The sequence below is a fragment of the Silurus meridionalis genome, chromosome 4, assembly GCF_014805685.1.
Source record: "Silurus meridionalis isolate SWU-2019-XX chromosome 4, ASM1480568v1, whole genome shotgun sequence".
Taxonomy (NCBI): domain Eukaryota; kingdom Metazoa; phylum Chordata; class Actinopteri; order Siluriformes; family Siluridae; genus Silurus; species Silurus meridionalis.
In genome coordinates, this window is record NC_060887.1 from 22,516,721 (window position 1) to 22,538,819 (window position 22,099).

The 22,099-nt window shown below is 38.3% G+C and overlaps 1 protein-coding gene across 4 annotated transcripts in view; it reads right to left on the bottom strand.

The window, feature by feature from the left end:
- Nucleotides 1–12,147, bottom strand: part of ascc3 (activating signal cointegrator 1 complex subunit 3) — a 159,938-nt gene extending 147,791 nt beyond the window's left edge. Inside the window, exon 1 of one of the 4 annotated variants that reach the window (XM_046847275.1) lies at nt 11,788–12,147. The gene's annotated coding sequence lies outside the window, so the exon portion shown is untranslated. Of the gene's footprint in view, nt 1–3,679; nt 3,845–11,787 lie in introns of those variants that run through there. The other 3 variants (XM_046847273.1, XM_046847272.1, XM_046847276.1) reach the window with 3 other exon arrangements.
- Nucleotides 12,148–22,099: the final 9,952 nt, after the last annotated feature.

Sequence of the window (22,099 nt, forward strand, 5' to 3'; positions counted from 1 at the left end):
TTCACTAATACACTATAGTGTGTAGCATAGCTATGGGGCCTGTTTGTTTGTTTTTCCTGTGGTCATGAAATTACACACCATCTTTACCAAGTTATGATGTATTCTGAGTTCTGACATTTAGCCTATTTTACTGATTGAATCCTAATCTCAAAATTAATAAATAAATGATTACAGTTCACAAGATTTCACAAGGTGGAAAGAGTTCATAATAACTATAGACTAATATTGAATATCTACCAATAACACGTGAACATACGGCCAAACAGTAGAGGTTTTCGCACAAAGATTTAGTGAGGAATAAATATTTCATGTTATTTCCATTTGGTGTGCTTATAGAACATTTGTGTAGACCTGTTGGAGGATCTCCTTATTGAAAATATTACATTTTATTTGATTTCCGATCAAAGGAACAAAATAAACAAAATTGTGTCATCATTTTGCTGAAAAATTTTCAAAGAACCAAGTCACTAAAATGATCCAATTTTCCCATCACTATCAGCCAACCAGAAACGGAAAAGGACCAAAGATATCAGTTCCTTACATGAACGAATGGCCATTGAAATGGTCTATACACGATTCACATATTATATTAGTTTGCATTTCAAATCCTTTCATCAGACCAGACTGAAAGCTAGTCCACCACAGTCCACCACAAGCTAGTCCATCACAAGCTAGTCCACCACAGTCCACCACAAGCTAGTCCACCACAAGCTAGTCCACCACAAGCTAGTCCACCACAAGCTAGTCCACCACAGTCCACCACAAGCTAGTCCACCACAGTCCACCACAAGCTAGTCCACCACAAGCTAGTCCACCACAAGCTAGTCCACCACAAGCTAGTCCACCACAAGCTAGTCCATCACAAGCTAGTCCACCACAAGCTAGTCCATCACAAGCTAGTCCATCACGGTCCACCACAAGCTAGTCCATCAAAAGCTAGTCCATCAGGGTCCACCACAAGGTAGTCCACCACAATCCTCCACAATCTAGTCCACCACAGTCCACCACAAGCTAGTCCATCACGGTCCACCACAAGCTAGTCCATCACGGTCCACCACAAGCTAGTCCATCAAAAGCTAGTCTATCAGGGTCCACCACAAGGTAGTCCACCACAAGGTAGTCCACCACAATCCTCCACAATCTAGTCCACCACAAGCTAGTCCATCACAGTCCACCACAAGCTAGTCCATCACGGTCCACCACAAGCTAGTCCATCACGGTCCACCACAAGGTAGTCCATCAAAAGCTAGTCTATCAGGGTCCACCACAAGCTAGTCCATCACGGTCCACCACAAGGTAGTCCATCAAAAGCTAGTCTATCAGGGTCCACCACAAGCTAGTCCATCACAGTCCACCACAAGCTAGTCCATCACAGTCCACCACAAGCTAGTCCATCACAGTCCACCACAAGCTAGTCCATCACAGTCCACCACAAGCTAGTCCATCACAAGCCACCACAATCTAGTCCACCACAAGCTAGTCCATCACAATCCACCACAAGCTAGTCCATAACAAGCCACCACAAGCTAGTCCATCACGGTCCACCACAAGCTAGTCCATCACGGTCCACCACAAGCTAGTCCATCACAGTCCACCTCAAGCTAGTCCATCCAAAGCTAGTCTATCAGGGTCCACCACAAGGTAGTCCACCACAATCCTCCACAATCTAGTCCACCACAAGCTAGTCCATCACAGTCCACCACAAGCTAGTCCATCACAGTCCACCACAAGCTAGTCCATCACGGTCCACCACAAGCTAGTCCATCAAAAGCTAGTCTATCAGGGTCCACCACAAGCTAGTCCATCACGGTCCACCACAAGCTAGTCCATCACGGTCCACCACAAGCTAGTCCATCACGGTCCACCACAAGCTAGTCCATCCAAAGCTAGTCTATCAGGGTCCACCACAAGGTAGTCCACCACAATCCTCCACAATCTAGTCCACCACAAGCTAGTCCATCACAGTCCACCACAAGCTAGTCCATCACGGTCCACCACAAGCTAGTCCATCACGGTCCACCACAAGGTAGTCCATCAAAAGCTAGTCTATCAGGGTCCACCACAAGCTAGTCCATCACGGTCCACCACAAGGTAGTCCATCAAAAGCTAGTCTATCAGGGTCCACCACAAGCTAGTCCATCACAGTCCACCACAAGCTAGTCCATCACAAGCTAGTCCATCACAGTCCACCACAAGCTAGTCCATCACAGTCCACCACAAGCTAGTCCATCACAGTCCACCACAAGCTAGTCCATCACAAGCCACCACAATCTAGTCCACCACAAGCTAGTCCATCACAATCCACCACAAGCTAGTCCATAACAAGCCACCACAAGCTAGTCCATCACAAGCTAGTCCATCACGGTCCACCACAAGCTAGTCCATCACGGTCCACCACAAGCTAGTCCATCCAAAGCTAGTCTATCAGGGTCCACCACAAGGTAGTCCACCACAATCCTCCACAATCTAGTCCACCACAAGCTAGTCCATCACAGTCCACCACAAGCTAGTCCATCACAGTCCACCACAAGCTAGTCCACCACAAGCTAGTCCATCAAAAGCTAGTCTATCAGGGTCCACCACAAGCTAGTCCATCACGGTCCACCACAAGCTAGTCCATCACGGTCCACCACAAGCTAGTCCATCACGGTCCACCACAAGCTAGTCCATCCAAAGCTAGTCTATCAGGGTCCACCACAAGGTAGTCCACCACAATCCTCCACAATCTAGTCCACCACAAGCTAGTCCATCACAGTCCACCACAAGCTAGTCCATCACAGTCCACCACAAGCTAGTCCATCACGGTCCACCACAAGCTAGTCCATCAAAAGCTAGTCTATCAGGGTCCACCACAAGCTAGTCCATCACGGTCCACCACAAGCTAGTCCATCACGGTCCACCACAAGCTAGTCCATCACGGTCCACCACAAGGTAGTCCATCAAAAGCTAGTCTATCAGGGTCCACCACAAGGTAGTCCACCACAATCCTCCACAATCTAGTCCACCACAGTCCACCACAAGCTAGTCCATCACAATCCACCACAAGCTAGTCCATAACAAGCCACCACAAGCTAGTCCATCACAGTCCACCACAAGCTAGTCCATCACAGTCCACCTCAAGCTAGTCCATCACAAGCCACCTCAAACTAGTCCATCACAAGCTAGTCCATCACAGTCCACCACAAGCTAGTCCATAACAAGCTAGTTCATCACAATCAAGTCCACCACAGTCAAACATAATATAGTCCATCACAGTTCTCGTAGTTGTATTGTATGGCAAAGCTATTGTACTCGTGTCTTTATATACCAGATTAAGCTCGGGTAGTAATGATTAGTAACTGAACACTTTACCAGGTTAAATTAGTTGTCCTTCTACATAGGGACTGGTTTAGTCCGAACCAATGAATCAAAGTCCACAGTGCTATAAATCAACTCCTGCTTAGCCTGCTAGCTAACTCATTTCTTAGGTGAAAAAAGTATAAGTCATAAAACAGATAATTATAGCTGGTGTTACACATCTATATCTATATTTACATATACTTTCATAATATCAGCATATAGCAGACAGGTAGTTGTTTAGCCAGAGCTACAAGCTAAAGCATTAAACAATACCAGCGTCTAAAGTGTTCAAAATGTCTTATAACTTTAAGATATTTTAGTAAAGCAGCGCGCAAAGAACCTCAGTGAAGCGCTGAGTGACAGATCAGCAGGTCAGACCTCAGTTTCAGCTCACAGTCAGTCCAATGTTGCTCACTCACTTTCAGCAGGCGTCCCAGCTAGCCAAATGCTGCGTGTGCACAGAGACGGCATGAGCCGCACGGCATTGTGGGTATTGCAGTGTTCAAGCATTCCCAGCTGCTTTAGTCGTAACGGATAGTTTCGGTTTTATTGACTACAATATCCATGTGGACGACGAATGCGGAAGCGCAACGTAAATACTGCGCCGGCAATATGGAAATTAAAAAAAGTTGTAGATAGCGAGGAGAAATCCTTAAACATGTTTACTGTCCGCGGGAATGACTGAATGAATTAAACTATAAAATAAATATAGATAATTACATTTGTGAAGAAATAAATGACTATTAATAAATTAGCGGATACGTTTATAATTGCGTTTATAATAATTTATAATATATTAAAATTAGATTAGATTAGATTAGATCGCCAGGGTCACCAGTTTAATCCGAAACACTAGTTACTGTCTTTGAATATGTGCATATGTTCTTCCCAAAATCATTCTGCTATTCCGCTACAAAAAAACACTTTTCCTATGATGGATCAAAAATCAATTGTACAGTCTTACAAATATTATAACAAAATTGAAGTTGCCATGGTTCCCGTCAATTATACTGTAATTTAAAAAATATATATATAGGAATCTCTAAATAGTAAAACTTGTAGAACAATGAGAAATAATCCAATCCGAAGAGAAATTAATTCAATTTATTGTTGAGTTCAGTTCCTTATACAGCTATTCAGCAACCTCTAATAAGACATCTGAAGCTGGTCTTTTCAAATATGGCATGGCAGCAAAATGACCATGGGCTAACTTTGGCCTGTAGGCGCTCGTTTGGGCGTCTCTGCGCCATATGGATTGGTTACACTAAACCGGCCCTGGTTGTAAATGAGTGAGTGAATGTGTGTGGACAGTGTCCTCAGCTCGCTCTCAGCATTCCCAAGATCAAGAGTATTTCTATAGCTAATAAACATCTGTTTATAAGAAGTAAATCTACTGCAAACAGAAACTGTGAGACATATTTGTTTAGTGAGGCATGAAGACTGTAGTAATTAGCACATTTAAGGAAATACAAAGTGTGTTTGCTACACTGCTGCTTCAAACAGAATCAGTCTGTCAATCACTTACAGTCTGTGGTGGTGAAGCAGAAGCTCAGTTTACTAACAAATTTCTTAGTTTACTGATAATTTATTTCTCTTTCCTCGACTGTGGGAAGTAGCTAAAAGAATAATGTTAGTACAGGTGATGGACATGAGGTTTCTCTGTAGGGTTGCAGTATAATCTCCAGGACAGGATGAGGAGGTTTATAATCTGGGAGATGTTCAGTTTAAGACCCTAGAGCAGTACCAGGATCCACTCGGATGATCGTATCTCACAGTTGGGTTGAGAATTTCTGGGGCTCTTGAAGGAGAACAAGAAATCTGTGACTGGGAAATGGAGAAATTTGGGCTTACCTCAGTCCACAAAAACTCAATCTAGGAAAAGTATAAAGAAAATAAACAAAACAATGAATTAATGAAATATTGACTAAACACAATTTATTGTCCAAATCAAACCAGATATTGTCTGTGATATGTCCATATTTCAAGTAATTACATTTGGCCAATGTGTTTCAATTTTGATTTGGAGCATATTCAGGCACCCACACAGCCATTTTAGTAAATAAGTCTAAATGAATCTAATCAGATCCATCCAAACAAGAATTTATCAATCTGTTTTGAGATAGCCAGCCACTGTAATTGGAAGTAAATTAAACTTGTGTCCAAAACATGCAGACAGATGACTAACTCACTTAGAAAATGCTGAGACTCCCTCAGTCATTTTTCACAGCTCCTGCCTGAAAAAATCCATAAACAAACACTGCAATATTTTTCAACATGAACTCATTGTGTTATAATTTATTTTACACATGCTCTAACACATTCATCATGATTCACTGAAGTCTGAATTTTAAATTATACGCCATACATGTACAGCAGTGTAGTATGTAAGGAAAAACTATAGTTTGCAAATGTTTAAAAAGAAACACCCACAGATTTGTATATTATGAATGAGCACCTTATATATCTAAAAACAGATATAACAGTATATTTAGAGATGAATAAAATTGTATTTTTTAAATATCTGACCCTAAAGTTGTAAGGGTGGCTTTAAGAATGTTAATATAGAAACAGCATATACACTCTCCTGAAATAATAATGATCAGTTGAACAAAAATATTTTGCAGACTGATTAAAAGTAATACAAAATGCACAGAATTTAAAGGCCAAGTCAACACTCAACACAACACGCAAACTTGTTGTTCTGCTCCTCAAACCATTCCTGAACTATTTTTGCTTTGTAGCAGGGTGCAATATTCTGCTGAGAGGCCATCGCCATCCAGGTATATCTTTTCCATTAAAGTGTATACATGGTCTGCAACAATGCTTAAGTAGGTGGTACATGTCAAAGTAACACTCATATAGATCGCCGGACCCAAGGTTTCCCAGCAGAACAATGCCCAAAGCATTACACTGCCGACTTGTCTTCTTCCCACAGTGCATCCTGGTGCCTTGTGTTTTCGGCCATCCACGTGATGTAAAGGAAAATGTGATTCATTAGACCAGGCCACATTCTTGAATTGCTTTGTGGTCTAGTTTTGATGCTCACGTGGCCATTGTTAGCAATTTCAGCAGTGGACAGAGGTCAGCATGGGCACCCTGACTGGTCTGTGGCTACACAGCCTAATACATGCAAAAACTGTGATGCATAGCGTATTCTGAAACTTTTCTATCAGGAACCACAGGAGCTACAGGAGCTCGTCTGTTGGATCGAACCACACGGGCCAGCCTTCGCTCTTCACGTGCATCAGTGAGCCCTGGCCACCCATGACCCTGTTGTAAGACCACCACTGTTCCTTCCTTGGACCACTTTTGATAGATACTGACCACTGCAGAACAGGAACATCCCACAAGAACTGCATTTTGGAGATGCTTTGACCCAGTCGTTTAGCCATCACAATTTGTCTATTGTTAAACTTACTGACATCCATACACTTGCCCATTTTTCCTGCTTTGAGGACAATATGTTGCTGCCTAAAATATCCCACTCACTAACAGGTGCCATGATGAAGAGATGATCAGTGTTATTCACGTCACCTGCCAGTGGTCATAATGTTATGCCTGCTCGGTATATAGCCTCTAAGTAGAATATCATGTTGGTGCTGATACTGTGGTATTCTGTTTCCAAAAGATAAGCTACAGTAAGTACTACTGCTCATTTATGCAGTTATTCAATTGGCCTTTCCTGTGTTAGCAGTACAATGCATAAAATCATCCAGGTACACGCTAAAAGCACCAATAATCAAGATGGGGGTGGTGGGGGTGGTGTAATCTCTTTGACTTTAACCATTACATAGATGTTGATGCCAAAGCCTTGTTGATAAAAGAGTTAAAAGAGAAAATGGCCAGGTTTAAGCTGTCAAAAAGGAAATAGTAGCTCAGATAAATAAACACTCTTTACAGCTACTGTGAGTAAAAAAGCATATCAGTATGAGAAAAAAGTGAATTTGAGGTGAATGGGCTACAACAACTTCCCTTTCTGTCAAGCAAGCACAGAAATCTAAGAAGCACAGTCACTACAAAACTGGAAAGTTGATGACTGGCAAAATGATGATTTTCTACATTTCGACAATTTCAACAGATCACATTTTTTCTTTATTCTGATGTTCGATTTAAATATTAACTGAACCTCTTAAATTAAATCTACATAATTTCATGCGTTTAAATAAGCAGTTTTATATATATATATATATATATATATATATATATATACACACACACACACACACACACACACACACAGTGTATAAGTACATCTGTATGGTTGCTAAATAAATTATGGCCAATATATTACTAGAAAATGAGTCCATGTCTGATATAAATAATCACTCTCTGCATTGAAGAAAATGCATAAAATAAAAATAATTGTGTATATTTTTAGATGATAATGCACACATAGTGTGCCGCCTTCTTTTCTTAAAACTTTTTTCATTGCACACACCGGGAACATGGCAGTGAAAAAAGCAGCAGACACATTGTTAGTCAAAATAAGTCTCTGAGAGCCTGCTGTACAGCCAGACTTCTCTCACAAGGGAGATGGTCATTACCTCAGTAAAACACTAGGCACTAGCTGGAGAAAAGCAATAAACCTTATAAAGAGAAATTTTGACCTGTTCTTTTCTTTTCTTTGCCCTGTTTCTAGACAGTGTAAATTCTCCCTCCAGCTTTGTACACCAGCCTCATTTACTTAACTGACCATAATTCACAAAACATGTAAACTTCAATAACATTAGCAAAAAATTCACTTTAGTCAACATCAACTGATACCTACTGTATAACTCATACACAGCCCTTAGGTGTTAGTCATGCAGTATTCGTGACTGTAGATGTATACTTGCTGTAGCATATTATGTTGATTCTGGTCTCTGCAAGCACTTATCTGAGGACATAGATAATAGTGTTGGCCTCTTGAAATGTGCTGACATGGTTCCCATCAAGCCGGCCCTAAATTACTCCCTGCTCGTCCTCCTCCATCTGTTTATTCAGACCTTTTGTTGTCTCATTTTGTAAATGCAGCACTGTGATCAATATCTTCATTTGCCTCATCATTCTAATAAAGATGTTGTAACAATGCTGAACTTGGAGGTGCGGGTGCATGTGAAGCTGAACAATACAGGGAGTGCAGAATTATTAGGCAAATGAGTATTTTGACCACATCATCCTCGTTATGCATGTTGTCTTACTCCAAGCTGTATAGGCTGGAAAGCCTACTACCAATTAAGCATATTAGGTGATGTGCATCTCTGTAATGAGAAGGGGTGTGGTCTAATGACATCAACACCCTATATCAGGTGTGCATAATTATTAGGCAACTTCCTTTCCTTTGGCAAAATGGGTCAAAAGAAGGACTTGACAGGCTCAGAAAAGTTAAAAATAGTGAGATATATTGCAGAGGGATGCAGCAGTCTTAAAATAGCCAAGCTTCTGAAGCGTGATCATCGAACAATCAAGCGTTTCATTCAAAATAGTCGACAGGGTCGCAAGAAGCGTGTGGAAAAACCAAGGCGCAAAATAACTGCCCGTGAACTGAGAAAAGTCAAGCGTGCAGCTGCCAAGATGCCACTTGCCACCAGTTTGGCCATATTTCAGAGCTGCAACATCACTGGGTGCCCAAAAGCACAAGGTGTGCAATACTCAGAGACATGGCCAAGGTAAGAAAGGCAGAAAGTCGACCACCACTGAACAAGACACACAAGCTGAAAGCGTCAAGACTGGGCCAAGAAATATCTCAAGACTGATTTTTCTAAGGTTTTATGGACTGATGAAATGAGAGTGAGTCTTGATGGGCCAGATGGATGGGCCCGTGGCTGGATTGGTAAAGGGCAGAGAGCTCCAGTCCGACTCAGGCGCCAGCAAGGTGGAGGTGGAGTACTGGTTTGGGCTGGTATCATCAAAGATGAGCTTGTGGGGCCTTTTGGGTTGAGGATGGAGTCAAGCTGAACTCCCAGTCCTACTGCCAGTTTCTGGAAGACACCTTCTTCAAGCAGTGGTACAGGAAGAAGTCTGCATCCTTCAAGAAAAACATGATTTTCATGCAGGACAATGCTCCATCACACCGTCCAAGTACTCCACAGCGTGGCTGGCAAGAAAGGGTATAAAAGAAGAAAATCTAATGATATGGCCTCCTTGTTCACCTGATCTGAACCCCATTGAGAACCTGTGGTCCATCATCAAATGTGCGATTTACAAGGAGGAAAACAGTACACCTCTCTGAACAGTGTCTGGGAGGCTGTGGTTGCTGCTGCACGCAATGTTGATGGTGAACAGATCAAAACACTGACAGAATCCATGGATGGCAGGCTTTTGAGTGTCCTTGCAAAGAAAGGTGGCTATATTGGTCACTGATTTGTTTTTGTTTGGTTTTTGAATGTCAGAAATGTATATTTGTGAATGTTGAGATGTTATATTGGTTTCACTGGTAAAAATAAATAATTGAAATGGGTATGAATTTGTTTTTTGTTAAGTTGCCTAATAATTATGCACAGTAATAGTCACCTGCACACACAGATATCCCCTAAAATAGCTAAAACTAAAAACTACTTCCAAAAATATTCAGCTTTGATATTAATGAGTTTTTTGTGTTCATTGAGAACATGGTTGTTGTTCAAATTAAATCCTCAAATAAAATTAATCCTCAAAAATACAACTTGCCTAATAATTCTGCACTCCCTGTATAGGCTTAATTATTCCTGAACCAAACAGTGAATTGCACAATATTCTGAAATGTATTTGCAGAATTGTAAAGTATAACAACTAAAGGCTTTTTAAAAAAAAAAAATCATCTCCTTTCTCATTTAAATGTATGTTTTGCGGGATTCATGTAGGTCGATAGGAGGGATTAAGAGAACGACATGCATTATTAGTGTACAGAATAGATACATAAGATATATATAACTTCTATCACTGTAAAGCTGCTTTAGGACAATGTCCATTGTTAAAAGCACTTTAGAAATAAAACTGAACTGAACAAGTAAAAAAGGCATCTAGGTTGAATGATTTGGCATAAGATCAAAGTTTGCATAAATGGATTTGCTGGTTATTAAAACATATTTTAATTTCAATTCTGCTCAAATGAACAAAGAAAGTTTTATATGACTTTATTTATATATATATTTATATATTAATTGTTTTAACATGAATGAAGCTCAGCTAAATCCAACACTTCACAAAAATCTACATGACTTACATCAAATGATTAAGTTAAAGAATAGGTAAAGATAATTTTAGAGTGTTTATAGCTTCTTTTATGACTTATGAATTCTGAACAAAATTTTTATTTCTTTTTTAATTCCAGTAAAGTATAAAACCTTAAATCTGTAATATATCTGTCAAAAGCTGTCAGTGTGGTATCAATTACAATGTCATTTATCATATTTTCTTATAACGCTCAGGTCGCATCATTTTACCTTTTTAATGTTGTATACTTGTAATTTTCGTTTTTCATGTACTAAACACAAACTAATTGGTTTGTTATTGGTAAGACAAAATTCTTAGGTTGCAAGTAACAGAGTTACACGTTGAAAGCAGATGATCAGATATTCCATTTGGGAGTATTACTTTTAACTTGCTGCACTTGTGATTATTCTATACAAACAAACAAATGATAAACAATAAAAAAAACACACTCTCTAGTGGAACACATTACCAACACTATGCACACGTTGCACATTAATATGTACAGAGCACATATTCGAGTCTGCCACAGAGTAATGCCACACAGTCCCTGATAGAGCAACATTTGTTCCTCTCAGGCAGAATAATAATAAAAAAAAAACTCTTGCTGACTGCTGCAGGCAAAGGGGTCATTTGTTTGTGTCTGTACACCCTGCTAATGTTCTTCCAGAATGCCTCATGCTGCCATTTCTGCAGCTCTAGATACCTATCCTAATTATTCATGTTTTGAAGTGTGCTCAGTGGAAAAAAGCCTTATCCTGTATAGCAGCCACAACTGAATACATCTTTATATATATATATATATATATATATATATATATATATATATATATATATATATATATATATATATATATATATATCACAAGCCTTAGAAGGGGAAGTTATAGCTAGGATTAGTGATTAGTGTAAGGATTAGCATGAAAGACTAAAATTCAATCAAGGTTCATTTAGTGCTAACTAGCGAAGTACAACATGCATTGACTGTCGTTAGCAGCTTCCGTAACAGCTGCGACTGCTTTCTGGCACATATTAGGACCTGGAGGTATGGCTGTTGTTTGTACATGTATTTTTTTCGGTTAATGTACTCATCTGTCAGAATGAATCACAGTTCCCAGGATAAAGTTATATGAATGGAGGTCAGTGTGGGATAGGTTCAATCTGGTCTGAAAATAAACCAAGTGAGTTGATGCTTTTCACCCCTTCCAGAGGATAATTACGCCAATATGCTGATAGTCTAAAAGGGCTCCAGCAAATGGAATGAGAATGAAAGCTCACCTTTCTAAGAAGTCAGGTTTTAATGGCCACCCAGCAGTGACAGATGAGATAGATCACTCTAGCACAGTGTAATTCCGCATGATTTCCCCTCTCCATGAGTCCTTCCTGCGGAATTTATCACGATACATCAAGAAGGACCTCAATTCTGAGCAAAACTGTCAGGCTTGACCAAACTTAACAATGATGACCTGATGATAAAAGCCAGAGACGGCTTATTCAAACAAAGAAATGGTCCAAAACAGAGGGTAAAGGAGTATCCAAAAGCGGATAAAAAATTCTAAACAAAAATTACCAATGGAACAAAAAAAGAGGAAAGACACACTTATAATCCAGAAAAACAAGCACAAGTATTATAAATGGGAGAAATAAACAAAGGGGGTGCAAACAGCTGTGATAAACCCTGAGATATTTTTATTCAGAGATAAGTGAGAGAATTACCAACAGGTGCAGGCAATTAGAAAGCATCCAAACTGCGAAAGGAAAAGAATGGGAAAGTGCATGACACTGGAGGGGTCTGGGAGTTGGATCTAATGGGGGATTAAGCAGTTTAAACAAAAAATAAACCTGTATGTGTTTTTGGGTGTAACTGTTCAACTCTTCAATCTGCATACTGTTCAAGACTTAAATGTGATTGATTAATGAAAATTAATTGCTTGACCCTACGAATTCTAAAATTAATTGATCACACAGCAGGTATTGTGCAGGTGTGATTTTTGGCAATTTTTTTTGCTAGTTATTATCTGCATTTCTTAACATTGTGTTATAAGAGAAATAAAACATTTTGAAATAATCAATATGGGGGAAATAATGGATTTCTTTAATCACTGACAATCCTGTCTTGTTTTTCTCACTACTTAAACTTGCATTTGCGTGTATTCATTTCAACCTTGACTACTGCCATGTGGAATACTATATGTACTTACAGGTATGCCTATTACATAATCTATATGTGCATGCCAAACAATTCTCATTTGACGCGCATGGATGCAACACCTACACACCGACAAACTCACTGCACACTACAACAGACGAGGATGGAGTAACCGAGTTGGAAGCTATCACTTATGTAGCTAAGGACAGAATGTCTAAGAGACAAAATAGGATGTTGATAAATTATAAAGACATTTAATAGCACTTGTAGTGGTGTGGATTAACCCGGCTGCCTCACTGCCCTTTAGGGTGAAACAGTAGTTTGGTCTGTGACTGCAAACTGTGATTCAGTTCTACACTTCCAAACATTCTTTTTTTTTTTATCAATGCACAGATTAATCAGACATGTTCCTAAAATGGTCCAAGGTATTCAAGCCTCAGATGATGAAATTAGTGTATCTGCTATAGTTGTCATCTGCTTTATATTTTGAAAGCATTACAGTACATGTTGGAATTTAAGAACAGTCTCTTGCCTCCAACAGGATCTCACTCAATTGTATTGGCAAATATGTTTAGGCAATTTTACTAATGCAAACCTTGAGAGACATACAATACTTATCAAGAACTATATGTTTCTTTTGATACAAGCATGTGTAATTATACTTAAAATGATATACAGTAGAATATGTATCAATATACGTGTCTGACGTGTACTAGGCCCACATAAAAAAAATACTAAACCAATTATCAAAAAGTAAATAAAATCTTATCTGGAACATAATTTATTCAGAAGGCATTTTATCATTTTCTTTACACTCTATTGGGAGAGAAAACTTTAAATCCTCTTTAATCAAATTCTTTTCTGCTGTCAGGAAATCAGCAGTTCAGATCCTAGCAAACTGTAATCCAAAATACTGCAAACCAGTTTGACAGGCACCATCTGCTGATCATGGAGCTAATGCAGCAACACTCATCATAAACGACAAACGGAAACCATGCAACCAGTAAAATATCAGCTCATTTTGTTTCAGTTAACATGTAGTTTTAACAAATCTAAAGTCTAGAACCAGACAAATTACTTAAAAATAAAAATCCCCAGAGCAACATTCAGTAAAGTCAAAACTTTTGACAAAGGCAAGATAACTAGCTCTCAAGTACTTTTTCAGACTCCAAAGATAACATAAATGCTGAAATATTGGAAATATTGCTGATTAGCATTGTGCTAGTTTGTTATTTATTTCCATACAGTTTTTATTTAACACTGAGCTGGGGTTTCAGTAATGAAGCTAGTCCAGTCGTTATTTCTTGAAGTCAGACTTTTTCATAGATTGATGAGTAAAATCAAGTATTGCCTGTTTAACATAGCTTTGTGCTCATAAACCATATTATAATCTATTATAAAATTAGTCAATTTCTAGGCTACTGTAACATTTGATCATTTGGCAAATAATAATGCAACCCCTGATAAAAATGAATGCAAAAATTTACACATGGAACAAAGTGGGTCCTTATACTATAGTTTATACCTAATAACATACTGCTGCCATGTGTTCAGTACTAACTCAGACTTTTTCAATTGGCTTCTCGGCTTTAAAAGGGCCTTTTCATGTCCTTTTCTTTGCAACAACTATCCTGTTCTCAATTAAATATTTTGCCAGATTTGTAAGTACATTAAAGAGTACATTAAGACACTCAACTGCCATAAAAAAATTAATCACTTTGTCAATTAGCCTGTATTATAACAACAAAATACAAATCTCTATATTCTTGGCAAAGGTATTTCCTGGTGGCAGGCCATACATTTCACACCATAGCTCTTAATACCATTATTTTGATGACACAGTTTTAGCAACCATTAATATAATACGTAAACGCAGGATAACAGAGTGCTTCATTGCAGACAGGTATCTCATTCAGCGTGAATGAATTGCCTTTTCTAAAACATGAAACTCAATGAACATAATTCAACAAGTCTCTTTTCACTGCAGCCACAGCTGCACCACCCACATACATCGTCTTTAGCAGAAAGATCAATATTGACCTCATAAAATAACAAAATACAGTCCACTCTGGGGGTTTCCATGCATTTCTTAAGTACCTTTTATGCTCTCTGACTGCGGAAACTATGTGCATTTCTGGTTTTTCTGGTGATTTGAAATTAAGGCAAACTGTGTTTTAGTACAAATTCTACAGGAAAGAAAACACATAAGTATGATATAAAATGTAAATGTAAAATCTTAACCCCTTAGTCTTCAGTGCTGTCGTTTTGAACTGTGTTTTTTTTGCCCACCTTTCCTCATGATGTCCAGCTTTTTTTGCAAAGTCAATCTTGAAAATGGTCTTTTAAGTAAGTGTATCTACTACCAAATCAATTTCTTCTCTGTTAGCCATTGTAGAGTGAAAAAAAAACAGCTATAAAATCTACACAAATATATTTTACTTTGTGTAGTTTGTGACAGATGCAGGTTGTGAGCTCTGATTAGTAAACGCTCAGACCATCCAATCAGGGGATGTAAAAATGCCTACGATATTGTAGGCCTGCAAGGTGGGTCCCGGTGTCACCAACACAATATCGCCTTGATTAAAGCAGCAGTTTAATTGTCATGTATTTGAAGCTAGAGTACCCGGACAAGGCAGATTTCTTTATCCCTGGCAACACATGATGGCTGAAATATGATTGGATTAAAACTCTAGCATAAACAGACACTATTTGAAGCAGCGCAACCAAGAGAAAAGCTTTAAAATGAAGAGAATAGGCAATTGGACATTTTGCATGGGAACAATATAGTAAAATGTAAGTGAGTGATTCTGATAGTGTTTAGGCCAGCAGAGAAGGTCTTGCTGGCCCTGACAGCTCACCACTGGTATTTCCTTTTGCTGCATGAGTTTCAAACATTTTGACAGCTCTCTTTCAAGTCATTTGAAGTACTAATATAGTGATTTAGCACAGTGAGTTTTACAAGCACGAGGAGGATTATTTTAACAGATGTAGCAGCAACAGAGAGCTTGACGCTTAGACAAGATATAGTGGACATTTTAATGAAAATGTACTGCCCAGCATGGAGGAGCGTCATTCTCCAGCCTCACAACCGCACTTTTCGATGATCAACCCGATGGAGACACAAATGAGCAGATTGATTTAAGGCCTCCAAACGGCCAGACCCCATTGCACCGAGAAACCCCATCCATCAGTGCGGCACAAAAGCTTTCTCAAGCACATCACAGGTAAGAATCACTCCATCAACTCGGGCTTGAGAGATGGAGAGCTGAGACTAACTACAAATGAGCTCTCTCTCTCACACTAAGCAAGTCATCATGACAAACACCGTAAACTCCAAGAAGTGGAGGAAAGAAAAGGAGTGTTGTCGGCAGTTTATACTACCATACTGTTTACTGCACCTTAGAGTTTTCATGGTAAAAAAGTTAAGCTTTAAAATCTTTTACAGTTTTATAGGTTAGCACAACATTATTTGCAGTTTCTGAAAACACTGTCACTTAACTCTTTTGTATGTTAGACAAATTTCTCAAATTATATGTTCAATTTATAAACTGTCTACAGTATGTTAAATGTTACATTAGCTATGTTTCTTTTTTCCTGGAACTAAAATGAACTAAAAAATTTAAATGGCTGTATGAAAATTGAAGCACTGTGTCCCGACAGAGTATTCAAATAAGTTGAAGGAACATATCAAACAGAACTGTAGCTGAATGTAGCTGAATGAAACCCTGTGAAAAAATGGGGTGGCATCAGTCACACAAAGTTGAGAACACAGGGAAATAAATTTAAAGACAAACTAAATGTAAAGTGCTCAATCCACTGAAGAACAGAAATTATGTTAAAAAGATTGCATTTCAAATAGATAAATATAAATAATATGTATGATAGTGATACTGAAAACGATGATGTATCCACAAGTAATTAGCATTTAACCTGACACTTCCTATTGCCTCTTTCTTCCTTTGTGCCCATTTGAAACCAGATTTAGTTTTAATTATACACTGTGGATTTCCTTTTTCAGTTACAAAATTTATTTCAGATATACATAAATATGCCATGATTTTCAAAAAATTTTGATCCAACATTTTTTAAAACAATAAAATAAAATGAACTAATTTCGAGCAAGACTACTGCGGTGCTTTATTTTATTCTTTTTAAGCATTGCAAGTGCAAACAACTAAATTTGGTTTCCTGAATTTCCTAATCAAACTATTAGTCCGTTCACTGCTGCATGTCTATGAGGTAAATATATTAAATATGCCAGGGCATAGATGCTAGATCAGGATTAGTGCATTTTAACTGTCATATCCTTATACCATAATAGACTGTATATATAAATTCATAATGCACTAATTTGAGCGCTACTAAGTAAATGCTATATGCCCAATAATATGCTTATGCTTTTATATAATGCTTTTTCAAATTTTCTTACAAAATCACAGTCCTGCGATTTTCTTTGCGTAGGAAGTAGAAATTGATGATCAGGCCTGCTAAGTTTTGGCATAACCAAGCATAACCCTGGCAAATTACATCTCATGCTTTACTACACTGTCATTCAATATCTAATGGAAAGAAGATTAATAATATGCACAAATCTCTCAAATTAATTTGTTTTACTCATCTGCTATTTTTTGTCAAAGAAATCAGCTGCATTTTGTATCTGTAGCTCTGATCTCTTTAATACTGAAGTCCAAAGCTCCCCCCAACACACACAATTCATTTTGCCTCTGAAAATATAAATCAGTTTAAAACAATACTGGACTGTAAATGACTGATTCCACTGTCATAAATGTTTTAGGCAGAGTAAAGTGAAGCAATTTACGGTTCTCTTGCCTGTACAATATCTGTCAGGGGCGGCTGGCCAAGGTGCTAGAGAGAGAGAAGATGTGGGGGGAATTTCAATCTGGACCTCTCCTGCATCAGCCTTTTTCAGGGTCACTACTTTGACTTGACTAATGCTTGGTGAGTGAGATTATTTTCCTCACTCCATTTTCACAGTTATGTCTTTTGAACAAAGGCCAAATGCTGGATCCTGATGATGCTGTAGACTGATATGTACTGTAGATACAGAATTAGGGACTGTGTAGGACCTGTATTTGCTACTTCACTTCATCTTAGGAATTTCCTGTTTATTTATATTTCTAATTGATGGCTGTTTACATATGAGTAGATTTTTCAGATCATTTTTAGTTTAATGACTGTGCACCTTTTGAAGGTTGAAGCAACATTATTGATTATGTCATAACCATCTTCTTTTGCTCATTCCAAAACACAGAACAGCATTGTCAATATTGAACTAGTCACATAATGTTACAGGTGTCAAGCAGCACACTGCAGTTGTTGCCTTTCTTTCAGTCTGTTATTTAGCTCATATTTAATGTAAATTTATGATATTATTGTATTACATAAATAACCCACTTTCTTCGAATTAGCATTCAACATGTTCATATTCATAATAATGCTGTACAAACATATTTAAAATAGAATCAAATAAATGTCATCATTGTAGCCAGTTACAACCCCAATTCCAGAAAAGAATTACCGTATTTTTCGGACTATAAGCCGCTACTTTTTTCCCATGTTTTGAACCCCGCGGCTTAAACAACGAAGTGGCTTATTTATGAATTTTTCCTGGGTTTTCCCGGTTTCACAAACTTCAAGCCAAAAAACTGAGCCCCATAACATTAGACCAATGAAATTTCCGAATGGAAACGAAAAAACGCACCTCACTTGTGTTCTGAGCTGCACGGCATCAGGAGAAAAAATGTTTTTTTTTAAGCGCACGTCCATGCCAAAAGAAAAACTCCTGAGAGAAATAGTTGTGAAAGGAAGGAGGAAGACAGTGAACAATGACTTTCTTGGTCGGCTACTGTTTAGATACAAGCTGTTGTAATGTGTTGAGTCTGGATGAAGGGAGAGCTCACTAAAACTCCAGTTGCAAAAGTAATCATATAAGCACAGACAGGTTTCCAAAACTCCTGCTTTTTTATTTTTCTTGGCAACAGCATTACGGGTTAGTCAAAGAAACTTAGAAATGAGCATCAGAAAATAATAAGGACATATTCCTCGGTCTTGCACACATGCAGTAATACCGAAAAATGCAGTGGCAGGCTATTCCCAAAATGCCACTCTGCTCTTAAAGGAGCCACAACATATTTCACCCGTTACACAGAGTAACAGACACTGTCTTTCGTTAAAGCCTGTGTAAAGTTCATTAGTTTCAGTGTAGGCTTATTTATGTTCAAAATAAAAATCTTTGTCAAATTCAGTGGGTGCGGCTTATATATGGGTGCGCTTTATAGTCTTTATAGTCTTACGGTATGTAAAATGTAAATAAAAACAGAAAGGAAATAGAAAGCTTATTTTAAATGTAATTGACACAAAATGTCTCAAAGAAAGATTTCGATAGGACCATGTTTATCACTGTGTAGCATCCCCTTCTTTTATAACTGTCCATATACGTCTTTACTGATGTGCTTTTTTGGTTTGATGTGGATTTTCTATCGTGTTTTTTTTGGGTGTTATGTTTTTGGATTTGCAGTGTTTTATGTGTTTTTGGTTTTCATGGTTTTTTTTCGGTTGTTGTTGTTGTTGTTGTTTGTTTTTGTGTTTACTTTGGCTTTTCTGTTTTTCTGTTGTGATTAAGGTTTCCAGTAATGTTTTTCATTTGTTGTTGTTTCTTTGTGCCTGCTGTTGGATTTTTGTTCTAATTTGCTGTGGTGATTTTAGGCTTACAGTGGAGTTTTCTGGTCTGCTGATGGGTTTTTGTCTTCTTAATGAGTTATGCACTTACTGGTTACTGTATACAAAATGATTTATGATGTGTATATACTCGTCGGCTCGTGTCTATCAAGTGATATATTTTATTATACTGATTTTGGCCATTTTCTATAGATAAACTAACCTAATTTAAAAGCAATGCATTATACACAGTTCTAGCTTTAAGGCTAAAGACATCCTGGCTTAGGTCCTAGCCACTTCTAACATTTTTCTGCTTCTTTTGTAGTATTTTTTTTTTTGCCCAGTCATCCTAGGCTTTTTACACCGACTAATGTCTGTGATTTTTGCACTGTGATCTCAATGTAGTTGCACTGTAGTCATGGTTTTGATATATCCTACACATCTGGTACTGGATTTATCTAATTAAGGGGGAAACAATTATGCAACAGAGTGTATTTAAGACTTATCATTATACATACAGTATGGTAAATAGCCATTACAAGAAGGCTACAACAAGATAGCACATGAGTGTTGTTTTGAAGTAAGTGGAGAGTATTTCAGTAATGAAAAGGATGGTGTGTCTCTGATCAGCGGATGCACAGAGGAAAAGAGAACAGTGAACAAAAGACAGAGGGTATTGTTAGAGACAGATATGAGTACAGAACAGAATCACAGTGACCACAGAACAGTGCATCAAAATTAGCTCTCTTCAAGAACAAAGCTCACTTCTGTCAGTGCAGCCAGCTCACAGTGATGGCTGCTGCTGCCCGAGCTGAAAGCATATCTGAAAGCATATAAGCTCAAAGTGATCTTCACTTTCAGTACACAGACAAATAATCATTTCAGAGTTTTTTTCCCCACCAATTTTTATATTTTCCCCTGTGTCTCTGGCAATGAGCCCATGGCCCCTTCATGAGAATAGTATACTGCTTGTTGGTGAGGCTGTTGGAGTGAAGAGTCTGCACTGAGAGAGAGAGAGTGAGAATGAGAGTATATATACATGTGTGTGTGTGTGTGTGTGTGTGTGTGTGTGTGTGTGTGTGTGTGTGTGTTGGGACATTTTAAGTTTGAAAAGTAGATCTGATAGTATGGACTCTAGATGCAGGAGGCAATTCGTCAGGACAGCGCTGCTCTTTTCTATCTCTTTCTACACCTCAATTCCCAAGTGCACCCTCTTTACCTCAATCTCTTCTCAGTGTAAACCTGAATTAAACACAGGCTCATATAATGTGAGGGCATGATTGCAGTGCTAGATCGATAGCTTTTTAATCCCTTTCCCATTGCTCTCCTATCCACTCAGTCTTTTTTGGTGTTGTAGCTAAATGCACTTTGGCTCTCATTCTGATGCCTCCTGCACCCTCTTACCTACTGGCAATTTGGTCTGGTTCAACATTTTACTCCATGCCTATCTCTTATATTCTTGATCAAAGAATCTCTCAGAGTTTCTCAGTGTCATTTTCTTCTTGTCTGAGGTACAGATGTGAGTTTCATAGTTTTTTCAATCATGTCGTATGATGAAATCTGAAAACCTGATCATTGAAAGCTGATATTGCGTCAACACATAACAGAGACCCAAGCTACATTAAATTCTGTGTTTAAGATTTTTCCACTCCTCTGTTATAATTTTTTGCACCATCCACTGTCCAACTATGTGAAAGAAGCCAAAGAGGTTATTGTCAAACTTAATTTAATGAAGATTCTTTCTTGGAGTGTTATTCTCTGACATTTTTCTAAAGGTTGTGCCACATCACTCGACAATATGATTTAATGAAGCTTGTGACTCATGTGGAAATCGAATGAATTTGGATTAAGATGCCAATCCATGGGCCTGGGGCTTGTTTACTCACACGCCAATGACTTATATTATTTGGACATTTAGGCAATGAGGAAATTTTCATCCATGTCCAGAGGTCTATCTTTTGTAACGGATCATTTCTTTCGGACATTCTGTGTGTGGTCCTGACTGCATAATGCTGCACAGTGCTCGTGATGAACAGGACCCATATTCAGAATGTTTCAGATTTCTCTTTATGTGAGTCCTGCATCTTGATCTCTCTTGCTGTGCCTCTTAACCAGTCTACTATAGACACCTCCAGTGAAGAGGAAGAGAACAAAAGAGGATATTCCATCTGCTTTCATATGAAGTGGCACTGCACACAGAGCATTTCCAATTAGTGTCAGGGTCGACTAATTATAGACTCTGAAGAAACCTTTAATTTTGCTTTATTGAGGGGTGAGGTGGGGGTGGAAAAAAGTAAATGGAAAATAGTAAGTGCTACAAATTTTCCATCTCTTTTCCCTTAATGTCTTGTTTTTCTTTTTTCCTATACACACAAATACACTCTCCTTGGGATAATGCTCTGGACCCTGCAGCAAATTCAAAAAGTAAGGATAGTAGATGACTGATGTCAAACATGGCTATACTTCTTATTAGGAGCAGTTACACTGTTCAGATAGACTCCACTGAAGTAAAAAGAGAGTGACATTATAATCCAAACATGTATTAGCTTCTTGTCATATTAAACTGCATGATTTTTAGTCACGCACTTTTTTTAATAATCTACACGTATACTTTTACACACTGAACATTTTCTCAGTTGCTTATATTGACATATTTGCTAACATATTCCCATCGTCTGTAGGTACAACGAATCTAAGGAATTTATTTCACATTCACAAACATTACAGTTCATCAGACGTGGTCTGTATGTGAAATAAGTGACA